Source organism: Etheostoma spectabile, chromosome 11, assembly GCF_008692095.1.
Source record: "Etheostoma spectabile isolate EspeVRDwgs_2016 chromosome 11, UIUC_Espe_1.0, whole genome shotgun sequence".
NCBI classification, from domain to species: Eukaryota; Metazoa; Chordata; class Actinopteri; order Perciformes; family Percidae; genus Etheostoma; species Etheostoma spectabile.
The window spans coordinates 12,145,647-12,158,749 of NC_045743.1; positions in this window are offsets into that span (position 1 = coordinate 12,145,647).

Sequence of the window (13,103 nt, forward strand, 5' to 3'; positions counted from 1 at the left end):
TCGCAACGGTACATAGTGGGAGCAGCATAACATTGTCATCACAAAACCACCCTTGACCCCATTCTGTCACTCAGCTTACCATAACAATCCTCAATGACTGCTTCCACATGTCATATTAATGCCCCACTGTAGCCAGCTGGAAGACATACTAATAAATGCTTCAAATTATGAAGGGATTTTTGGGACAAAATAAGCACACTTAATCTGTCAGGGGGTAGGGGGATGTTGGTTGAGGTGGTTGTCAGGGAAGTTAATATGCATTAAGCCACCTTTTCTGGCCCTTTTCTTTTCATTTATTGCCTTAACCTCATAACACACACTGCTTGTGTTATTAATTTAGTGTTCAAGCTGTTTGACATTTAAATCTGTTGTTGTTGTTTTCTTCTTCTTTTCTTTAAGCTGCCACATCTCTTTCGCCTACAAATACAAAATGACATTATAAAATGCATTATCATTAGGGGTGGGAAAAATAATCAATTCCTAAATGTATTCTCTCTAGAACAATTTGATGCTCGATTTTGATACGTTAATAATCAATCAGTACAAATCACAATGCAGAGTGACTGAAAGAGGATGGGATAATGGACAACAACTTAGAGTTCAGGCAAGAGTGCAGAAAAGAAAACAGACAAAAATGGCCAAAAGAAAAAATAATATAAATGTTGTATGTATACACATGACCTAATAAGACATACATAAAATAATTAGGTAAAACACATATAGGATGTTCATCTACTTTATCACATTACAAATACTGTATATGTCAAAACCTAAGCTTTGTCTAGCTCAGGGGTTCTCAACCTTTTGCAAGCTGGGCCCCCCCAAAGCTGGTTCATTGCAGTTGGGGCCCAAGTGCTCTACGCCCCACACGCCCCGACCGACCGACCGACAGACAGACAGACAGACAGATAGACAGACAGACAGACAGACAGACAGACAGACAGACAGATAGATAGATAGATAGGCAGGCTATTACCCACATTATTATTATTAATATTATTATCATCATCAGTAGCGGTAGGTATGCCTATTATCATTACTAGGCTATTTTTATAATTGGCAGTAGTACCAGACTTCTAATGTGAGCTTGCAGATATTATTATTTTTAGTAGTACTATTATTATTAGTATTATTATGAGTAGTATTAGGCCTATCATCATTACTAGGCTATTGCTACATATTTATATGAGGTTACATGCTTTATTGTTGTTATTATTGTTATTATTATCATCATCATCATCATCATCAGTAGGCCTATTATCATTACTAGGCTATTGCTATATATTTATATGAGGTTCATGCTTTATTGTTGTTATTATTGTTATTATTATTATCATCATCATCATCATCATCATCATCATCAGTAGGCCTATTATCATTACTAGGCAATTGCTATATATTTATATGAGGTTACAGCTTTATTGTTGTTATTATTGTTATTATTATCATCACCCATCATCATCATCATCATCAGTAGGCCTATTATCATTACTAGGCTATTGCTATAATGGGAATTGGCACCGACCTCTGATATTAATTTATGCTTTATTATTGTTATTATCACTAGGTCTAATAGTAGCATCATCTGCATTTTTTTAAGAAGCTTGCAGGTTGGTGATATTAATGTGAGACCTGAGCCTGCTTTGCCTTGCAAAGATCTTCAATTCTTGGCTAAAGTTTGATAAACATAGCCTCAAATCACCCTCGATTTGTGCACGATTACGGTATCTAGTTGTGAGTGCAGTCATTTTTTGAAAATCCTGCCTCACACAAATATGTTGACGCGAAAGGAAATATGAAGGTAAATTTGGTGCAAAAGTGAGAGCGCGTAGATGCGATGTGAGCACTTGAAAAATATGACTTGAGAGCTTGTGAAAAAAATCTGTAACCCGTGTTTTTTTTCACTTGAGTCACTTTTCCAGTACAACCACAACTCAGTGATACAACCTCTGGAATCTGTCGCTGCAGTGTGCTCTCTCACACAAGCGGCGAGTCTGCGCTCTCCAGTTTGCAACACTGCAATACATTTGCGATACATTTGGTGCAAAACTAATTAAGTACCTGGGACTAGTCTGTGGAGCTCTGAGCCAACAGGACGTTAGCTAGCTAGCGTTGGCTAACTTGCATCCAGCCTGCTTTTTTAAAATATGTAAATACCTTTTAATCATCTCAACACTTATAACAGTCCGACTGAAACACTGGCGGTGAGCTCCAGGGTCCTGCAGCCGAAGACGGACCACCGTCAGTGGGGCTCGGCCAACGTGGAAACACCGATAGAAAGCTCCCTGCCGAGCTCGACGTGATCTGATCTCCAGCGGGACACGGAGAACTCCAGGGCCCGGTAGCGCGGAACAGCCCCCACCCCCCCCCCCCCCCCGGAGCCCACCGCCAGTGTTGGTTGAATAGCAAGCTAGCGTTAGCTGACTAACCAACAAGCACACTTACAATTAAATACAATTAATTTAAAAGTCAGGCGTTATACACACTGATGGCGGTCCGTCCGCGGCTGCAGGACCTGGAGCCTCACCAGCAGTGTTTCAGTTTGACTGTTTAAAAGTGTTAATGTAAATGTAATGTGCTGTATTTATATAGCGCTTTCCAGTTTAACAACTGCTCAAAGCGCTTTTACATTACAGGAAACATTCACCATTCACACACATTAATACACTGTGACCGGGGCTGCCGTTACAAGGTGCCACCTGCTCATCAGGTACACACTCACACACATTCACCCCTCCGATGCGCAGCTGGTAGCTTGCGGATAGGTTGAAAAACTGAGCCACAAAAATTACCCCGATATTAAAAGTGAGGCTTTGTGGGATAACTGAAATGTATTTATTTATAAGCGGGGTTAGTTCGCTAAATGCAAATTTCACCAACACTGGCGGTGGGCTCCAGGGAGGCTGTGCCGCTCTACCGGGTCTGGAGCTCTCCGTGTCCCGCTGGAGATCAGATCAGGTCGAGGTCGGCAGGGGAGCTTTCTAGCGGTGTTTCCATGTTGGCCGAGCCCCACTGACGGCGGTCCGTCTCGGCTGCAGGACCTGGAGCTCACCGCCAGTGTTTCAGCTGGATGTATAAGTGTGAGATAATTAAAAGGTATTGTATTTAGAAGCGTGCTGGCTGCTAGTTAGCTAACGCTAGCTTTTTATGCTACATAAATAAGCCGGACAGAGTTGTCCCTCATCTGGCGATAGAAACCCTGCTGTCCCGGCCGTCCTGTTGGCTCAGAGCTCCACAGACTAAGTCCACAGGTACAAATTAGTTTTGCACCAAATGTATCGCAAGAAGTGTTGCAGAACTGGAGAGCGCAGACTCGCCGCTGTGTGATGGAGAGAGCACACTGCAGCGACAGATTCCAGAGGTTGTATCACTGAGTTGTGGTTGTACTGGAAAAGTGACTCAAGTGAAAAAAAACACGGGTACAGATTTTTTCACAAGCTCTCAAGTCATATTTTACAAGTGCTCACATCGCATCTACGCGCTCTCACTTTTCCACCAAATTTACCTTCATAAGAGGGGCTCACGGCAGCTCCCGTGGTTGAGCACATTTTTTTTCCCCTCCCATCCTGTAGTCTACTCGCGCCCCCCCGGGAGAGAGTCCGCGCCCCCCCGGGGGGGCGCGCCCCACCGGTTGAGAACCACTGGTCTAGCTGCTTTCTCTAGGAAGTGATTAGCAAACTCTGGGTAACAATTTTTAAAAACACACATGGAAATGTACATGAAAGATTGTTGCATCAAGATGCATCGATAATCGGTTTAGAATCAAATTTGTTGGCCTCTGAAACGGAATCGAATCGTGAGGTGCCAATTGATTCCCACCCCTAATTATCATGATGAAAGAAAATAAAAAAGACTGTCTCTAACCAAGTCCTTGGAATTCCTCTCACAGCACTCGCTGAAGGCTTCAAATGCAGATTAACAGCTCCGAGCATTGATATTCTGCTCAATCACCCTCCTCCCTGCAGCCCCGTTAGCCCTGGATCGACCCTTAACTCCTGCGCAAATCTTCTACTCTGCCAAGAGATCAAGGGTCTCCAAACCTGTAATCCACAATTGGGATAATAATCTCCATTTCATTTGTTGGGGAGACACAAGATTTACGTTGTTATTACTTGTGACTTATTTGTGCCACGGTTGTTGTCTTTATTAGTTGTCATTTCCAAGAAAAAGACACTTTAAAATCCATTCCCCATTGATTCAGTTAAAAACTTGCCATCTGTCTTTTTCCCCACACCAGCCCTAGCATTGCAGCATAAGGAAGCTGTAAAAGATTATGGTGCAGGAAGAGGGGTGGGAAAGGTTTATTCTACGTTACTGAGAACTTTTAGGATGAGATAGTGAAGACCTTGAACACTAAATGAAAACTCGTCTAGACTACACAGGGCACCGGGCTGAGAAGAGAACAGCCATATAGCGCAGCAGAGGTTCTGCACACTTGGCACTGCCAGACAACCACTTATATCTGGCTGACATTTGCATTATTATCCTGTTTCTGTGCAGCTTTTCATACGGTCAAGGCTGTCGACCTCTCTTTCTCAAGCATTGTCAAAATGCTAGTTTGAAGGGAACAGACTTAAGAAGCAATGAAAAGCAGATGGGCAGACTGGAAAAAGACAAAGAGAGACAGGGATAGACATTAAGTGAAAGAGAGCCACAGACGAGTGATGAATCAGCGAGATGTGGATTGAGGATGAAAGAGATGAAATGTGTGGTGGAGAGGGACACATACGAGGAAGAAGCGGAGGGCAGAAGATGGAGAGGCTCGTGTTTGGGAATAGAGTCAGTATCAACGCTTATAGCTCTCATCTGGAGAGGCTGATGGACAGAGGGCAGCACTTCTGCACTTATCCAGGCTCACTTCCCCCGCAGTCAATTACTAGACAGTAAATTAAGTCCTCCAAAAAAACACAGAAAGGCACTGGCTGAAGCTCTGAGGGTATGATGCTGCTCTCTGCTGCTGCTTTACTGCTTTTATCTTAGGTCGATGTGTGCTGCCTTAATGCTGGGGTGGAAGATTTAGAGTGTACGGCCAAAAAAAATTGGGCATTTTTCACAGAGCCCCTTGGCCCAAAGGGTTTTAATTTTTTCTACTGGAAACCCGAAAGTTAGGTGAAGGGTACTAATTAAAAGCAAAAAAGCAAAGGTTTTAAATTTTTTGAAATTAAGGTTTTAAAAAATAAAAGTTTTTATTAAAGGGTAAAGTAATTCTTTTAATTGAATCAAAATAAACTAGCATCATCTCATTAAGATAACAATTTCACCCAAAAGTGTATTTAAAACATAGTGCTTAGTTTTTTATCGACATATGGGAAAATTTTAAGAAGACCAAAAAAAAAAAAACCTGTGCCACGTCCAAAATGATACAACCAATTCGTAAAATTGCACGCACCCCCACCCCTTCTTCTGCGCAGTTCCTTTGTACCCAAAGGGGGACATAAGGATTAAAAAAAACACCAAAGGACCTTTTAAAGAGGTAAAAACTTCCCCTTTTAACTTCCTTTCCGGGAAAAACGGACCTTTTTTAAATCAAAAAATTCCCACTAAACTTTTTTGTCAATTCTTACCAAAAATAAAAATAAATAAAATAATAAAAATTTAAAAATAAAATCAAACCCTTAGGTGCTTAAAAAAAGCCTTTTTCAATTCAACCCTTGAAGTAAATTCATCAAAGTTTTCAAAAAAAACCACCCCCGAAGGAAAACAACCCACACACACACACCCCACCAAAACCCCCAAAACACACACACAACCACGGTATTTTAAAAGGGTTTAACTGGGCTTCAGTGGAAGGGGGTTGGGTGGCACCAGACTCACTAACCGCCTCTAGCCTATTTTAAGGTTCAATAATTTGGTTTTAGAAGGCTGAACTGATCACATTTTGTTATTTCCCGCCCAAACCCCTCTTTCCTTGAAATTTTTGCCGGTCAAAAGTCAATCGTTTCCCGTATGGCCGTTCTGGGGACCCAAAAAAAGGCCATGGGCAAAGCTGTAAATACAATACTATTATTGCTGAAAAACCCGACCTAATGGCTTTTTCAATGACATCTATTTCGTGTTTGGAAAACCAAACCCCCAAATTTTTTTCTTTTTTGTTATATGCAAGCCCTCTTTGGGAAATCACCCGGAAAAACAGGGAGTTTTTGGGCAGATCACCGGGGCCCCTTTAAAATTTTACGGGTAACTTTAACACTAATAACATTACTGTCGCCCAAAAAACCCCCACAAAAACATTCCATACTTTGTTAAAATGTCAAACCACTAAGCCTGCTTGGAAGCTGAAGGGTTTAAAATTTTTTAATGTAATACAAACAGGCCCCCGCCTTTAAAAAGCTGACTGTGGCCCCTATAAAACTAAGGGGTAGTTTTAACAAAAAACCTCTTTTTTTGCACGGGCCCTTTTAATTGTTTTTTTTCCCCCTCTCCCCCTCCCCCTCTCCTCTCTCTCCCCTCTCTTGGGGTACACCCCCCACACACCCCCACACACACACCCACACACACATACACATTTTAAAACCCTTTTTTTTTTTGTCCCCATGAAAAAATTACAGGCCACACATTTTTCAGTGGCAGCCAATACATAGCAAACTCCTGGACCTGGCTGCAGTAGGTCTTTTAAATATCAAATTAAAACAGCAAGCGTCCCCCGCCATATGTGGGGGCAGCCAATAAGAAAAGGGGTATGGCCCCATTACTTTGGGAAGCGTTTCGCCCTTTTTTTTTTGGGCTTCCCCCTTTTTGCAGCCTTCTTTCTACCAACCTGTGTGTATGTCCTGGGCTACCAAATATGAAAACGAGTAGTCTGCACCTATAGGCTAGTTCCGAGATTGTGTTTAGGAGTGGTTGGTATTTAACTACACCTCACTGTACTCCTCATTGATAATGACAACATCTGGTGTATTGGCCACTAGGTACCACGCACGCACGCACACGCACACGCACACACACACACACTCACACACACACACACACACACACACACACACACACACACACACACACACACTTACATTCCGTCTAAATGTGACATTGTCTCTGTAAGCTGCTCGGTCCGGTTCTGGTGGTTGATTAACTCAGCTTTTTGCTGATTAGTTCTCATAACAGTCCGGATGGGTAGCGCACTGCCATGAGTCCATGAGGCAAATGTCTGATTACTTGTCTGATTACCTACATGTCTGATATTTTGTAATTCAATTCTGAATCTGCCATGTTCTCTGTCAGGTTAATGTAGTAGTACAATGTCTTCCTCTCATGTAGAAGTAGCCTACACTGTAAGTAATGTTGAGGTACAATTTGGTTCTGGAGAATTCTACAACTAGCAATACTACAGCAATCGGCCCATTCCAAACATGGACATTTTGAACAATCACTGTATTCATTTTTTTTAAATAATCCAAACTATGCTAAAACCCGAATAAACTGAAAAAAATCAAGATCAACTGAAATCATTTACGAACACAAGAAAAAAAAATATGACACCATTTTTCAATTCAATTCAATTTTATATTTATAGCGCTAAATCACAACAACAGTTATCCCATTACACTTACCTATTCCGCTTGATATTAAATGTGGAGGTCAGTATATTTGGTTTTCATTAATTTGAGGGATTCCTACTGAAGTTGTTACTGTAACTACAATATCCAAGTGAGAAAGTGATTCTTATCTGCATAACATTATAATCTAGCATGACATCTATTCCACAGGCCTCCAGTTTAAAAAGCATGAAGGTATCTTGCTGAGTATTACACAAAATGAGGCAAAGAGTTTGTGCCAATATAGCACTGAAGTTGTGCTTATATTGGCTTATTGGCATCAGCTTTTGCAATATGCTGCACACTGACTGGCTTATTCATTCTTTGGCTTATTGAAGGTCTTGTGTTTTCTAGGCTATGGGGAAAAAATGCAAGTCCTAGCATTTTGTGAATGTCCTTTGAACAACCTCTCATTGCAGACTGACATTTATAACATGGTGATATTGACTGGCATTTCCAAAGGGGGAATGCTCCAAACAGTTTTGTCTTTATCCTTTGTATTATGAAAAATTAATTTACATCTAAAAAAATATCAATGGTCAATGACATGTCTGAAGCATGTTTTAGTCTGTTAAAATATTATCCTGGGAAGGTAGTCCTAGTTTATTTAACTTTACTAATCAAATGCATAGTGAGAGACGCTTTTAAGGCAGCTTTCAGCCCCAACTTGGAATAGGCATCCTAGAGCCCGTACTGTCTGTGGAAATGCCTTCAGTACACACGCATGCACGCACACACTCAACACACAACACTCACACACACACACACACACACACACACACACACACACACACACACACACATTTAGCCAAAGCCAAATTATTAAGGAATAAGAGCTGCAGGCATTACATTACAAAAATTGTGATTTAAAAAAAAAAAAAATTATTTAATTTTTTCTGACACCACTATGTTAAAGGATTGGTTAGGTTTAGAAAAAAACTTGGTTAAAGGAGTCTTCATAGCCATGGTTATAAGAAGAACGATTTAGGTTAGGGAAAGATTGTGGTCAAGTTTTAAAGAAACTAATGCTGAATGTCAGTAGGATTTGGGTTCTCTAGTGTCAAAAGTTGCCAGTTTGTCTTCTATCCATCCTTTTCCCTAAGTTTTGCAGCGCAAGCATTACACAGTACATGTTCCCTTTCTTTTGAGAGACAAAGGTCAGACTTGATATTGCCACAAGAGGTCCTTGTCAGGCAGATTCACATACGAAGGTCATTTCAGACATTTTAACAGTAGACTGATGCTGGTGTTTTTATTGTTAGGATAGTCTCCACAGCCCAGGAATTATAAACTAAAACATAAAGCAATTTATATCCACTTTTTCATGCTTGTGTGCAGTTTTGACAGTTACAAATAGTAAATCTAAGGAGTTGATGTTGCTTATATTCCATATTCAGTTCAATTCAATTTTATTTATATTATCAATTCATAACAAGTTATCTTGAGACACTTTACAGATTAGGAATAGGTCTAGACCACACTCTATAATTTACAAGGAGCCAACAGTTCTAGTAGTTCCCTCCAGAGCAAGCAACAGTGCGACAGTGGCGAGGAAAAACTCTTTTTTAAGAAGAAACCTCGGACAGACCCAGGCTCTTGGTAGGCGGTGTCTGATGGCCGGGTGGTTGAAATGAAGAGTGGCTATAACAGTCACAATAAAAGATAATGGAACAGTGACTAAAAGTAGTAATTCATGGCATAGCAGTGCACTGCATGGCATTACAAGGCACAGCAGGTCGTAGCAGTGTACCGCAGAGCGTAGCAGGATGTAACTGGGCATCGCAGGACGTGGAGCAGGACCACGGCAACAGCTGCAACCATGATTTTGGAGCTTCCCTGATCCAAGGAAACATGCTGGGGAAAAGAAAAAAAAAAAAACTCCTCATAAGGACTCCAGGGAATTACTCCCCAGAGCTAGGTTAGTAACAAGCATTTCTGGGACATGGATGCACACAAATGGAAAGATAAAGGAGCGAGGAGCTCAGTGTGTCAAAGGAAGTCCCCCGGCAGTCTAAAACTATTACAGCATAACTAAGAGAGACAGGGTAAAAAGAGGAGCCTGGTGGGGCTCTACTGCCCGGCCTCCCTCTAGTTTTATTATATTATTTATTATATGGAAATTAATCTGATGACTATGAAGAGAAGCAGAGAGGAGAAAGGGGTGCCATGTCTGCAGCTATACACCCTCCTGCTGGTCTAGGCGAACACTGCGACTCCTCACACTCTAACTATAAGCTTTATCAAAGGGTTTTAAGTTTACTTTTAAATGTGGTGACGGTGTCTGCCCCCCAAACCTAGACCGGAAACTGATTCCACAGTAAACAAGCCTGATAGCTGAAGGCTCTGGCTCCCATTCTACTTTTAGAGACTCTAAGAACCGCCAAAAAACTCTTGGAGCGCTAGTGGGACAATAAGGCACTAAGAACTCTTCAATATTAGATGGTGCTTGATCATTTAGAGCTTTGTAGGTCAGGAGAAGGATTTTCAATTCAATCCTGGATTTTACAGGAAGCCAATGCAGAGAAGCTAATGCAGGAGAAATATTATCTCTTTTCTTAGTTCTTGCGATGCAGCATTCTGGATCAGCTGGAGAGTCTTAAGGGACTTATTTGAGCATCCTGATGATGAAGAATTACAGTAGTCCAGCCTGGAAGTAACAAATGCATGGACTAGTTTTTCAGCATCATTTCGAGCCAGGATGTTCCTAATTTTAGCAATGTTACGAAGATGAGAAAAGTTTCTTCTTGAGGTTTGTTTTAAGTGGGCATTAATGGAATTAAAAATAACTTCTAGATTTCTGACAGTAGTGCTAAAGGCCAGGACAACACCATCCAGAGTAGCTGGAAAATGACATTTGGAGGTGTTTAGGGCCAAGCACAATAACTTCAATTTTGTCTGAGTTTAACATCACACAATTGTAGGTTATCCATGATTTTATATCATTTATATATGCTTGAAGTTTAGCTAACCGTCTGGTTTTGTCTGGCTTGATTGATAGATATAATTGGGTGTCATCCACATAACAATTAAAGTTAATTGATTGAATATTTTTGAGAAATATAAACTGCATGAACACATTATAGTAAATGTACTTTAGTGCTACTACTACTACTGAATGTACTAGTTCCTAACGCAGTGAAAAGCAACAGAGGATCCATGACACTAATCATTTAAGATTCTGTGTTTGGAGCTTTTGATAATAAACTGACCAACCGTACAACCTGCCAACGCGTGACTTTTCTTTAATCAAGGGACATGAAAAAGTGTGAAGTCATCATCCTTTTGTCTGCAATTTATCAATCTGCTGTCACAGATACTAACACTTGTCTCTACAGATGTCCATTCATCCATTTTTTTATCAACTTCATCATCCCTACAAATGCACGGAGGGAAGGTTGATCTTTAATGTGTTGGGCGGTATGACCAAAAATTTGTATCACGGAGTCTTGCGGTTTCACGGTATATCACGGTATTTTCTTTCTGTTGCTTGACTGGGTCTTTATATAGGTTTATAATGGCTTATTTTACTGTCATAATATAAAAAGAAAGGTTTCAATGTGATCAAGTTTACTAAAAGTTTTGGTTACTAAAGGGTTTGCTTGGCTCCACAATATTATACAGTAATGTTATATGAAGGATGAGTGCATAAAGCAGTTACAGAATCTCAACAATTTGTTTTTATTGTGTATCATACAATGTGTTAAAATAAACTTAAATAAATACACATACAAACAACTTCGGCTGGCTTCCTTTTCAAAATAAATTAGTTGTAAGATTGTTGTTTAAACACTACCTTGACCACAGGTCAGTTAAATAGTTGTAGAAAAGTGGGCGTAGCTCTGCTGTCAGCTGCTTCAGTGTTTGAAAAATGTTAGTGGTTTGGCGCAAGTATTTTAAATTCAGTGTTTTAATCATTGCTCTGAACCCATCTCTCACAACGGCCTGTAGCGGTACCGTAGGCGGATTGTTGTTGCTTTCACTATGTTGCTACACTGCATGCTTGAGGTGACAATTCTCAACGTTAGCATGGCCGAGTAATGTTAGTGTGACGAGTACAGCTGGCATGATTTTTTAAAAACAAAAAACCTCCAAACAGACTTGGCTCCTCTTTTTGGCACAAGTTCTTCCTTTCCTTGTTCTACTTGTTCTGCAGCTTTGATTTTGGAACTTTTAATGTCTATCCTATCCATCTTCACAGAGCACTAACTGTTTACCCTCACCACGCCTATGTGTGTTACATTGAAAAAGGACTCATCTCAAACAGTGTTACGCTGGGTTCCAAATGTTGATGTTTATGTTGATATAAGCTGAAGCTTCTGACCCTACCCTTTGGTTACGACCAATACATGCATTGTGTAGTCAAATACACCGGTATGGCGGTATATTAAAAATTCTGATCGTAACAAAAATATGCACCGGTATTTGGAGTGAACCAATATTCCACCCAGCACGAATGGCCATGTTTGACTTTTCTGTAATGGATCTGAATGTACACAAACAGTACTGTACCACACACTGAAACTTTACAACTCTAACAATAAATACATCATGTGCATATTCACGCAGACAAAAAAGCACTCGCACATTAATCGCTCTTCATTAAATATCTCTTTATTTCTTTCTTCCCTCTTCCAGTTTGATTGTGCTACCCTCGCCATCAATTTCCTCCCCTCCTTTCCATCACTCTGTGCCAGACCACTTCGTCTTTGCCTTCCAATGCTGGCATGTCTCATCTTATTTGTTCTGTGGTCGCGATCTCATTAAGATAATGAGGAATGAACTGTTTGACCAGGACCTGGTAACAACTCGTCAAACCAGCCTCTGATAAGCCCTGGGCCTGTCTGTCTGCCTACTTTATCTCGCCATCTTCATTCATACGTGGTTGTCATGATTTATCATTCTGCTTCTGTTTTTACCTCGTAACCTTTAATTTCACTGTGCTGGAATACATGAAATGAAAATGTTTAAAAATGTCAAATGAAAGATGACTTCCAAGGTGCATTTTTGTGACATTTTCATGAATAATTATTGTCTGTCTCAAAATCAACAACAAACAGCAGCTTTTGGTGTCAGCATCTCAGGAGGAAAGTGAATACACTCAAGAAGTAAATTACAACTCAACACAACTCTTGGCATTATGACTCATAGATATATAACAGTAGAAGACTGTGACCCTATAGATGCGCAGAACTTTTCAAAGAAGATTAAATCTAAAGTGCCGTCTGAGTGCTGTTGTGGATTATAAAAGCAGAGCCTAGCATAGCTGAAGGGGTCTGCATGGATCAGGATCAGTGCTTTTGCCTTCAGATTTTTCCTATAAGAATAAACAACATAAATCAAAATGCTTGAAAATCCTTTTTTTCCTGTGTTTGAAAGCTTTCCACAATGTAAAGATTAATGTGGTAGATATTTGTCACATCAGTCCTTAACACAGGTGGATTTAATAACTATGGCTATGTTTTTCATTGCCAGAGCTGATTGTTCAAGCTCTGTCACTGGTACAGCTATTGGAAGTGAAGATGTCCACTATGGAAAAGGTCTGTCTGGAGTTAACCTAATTCTTAGCATTTC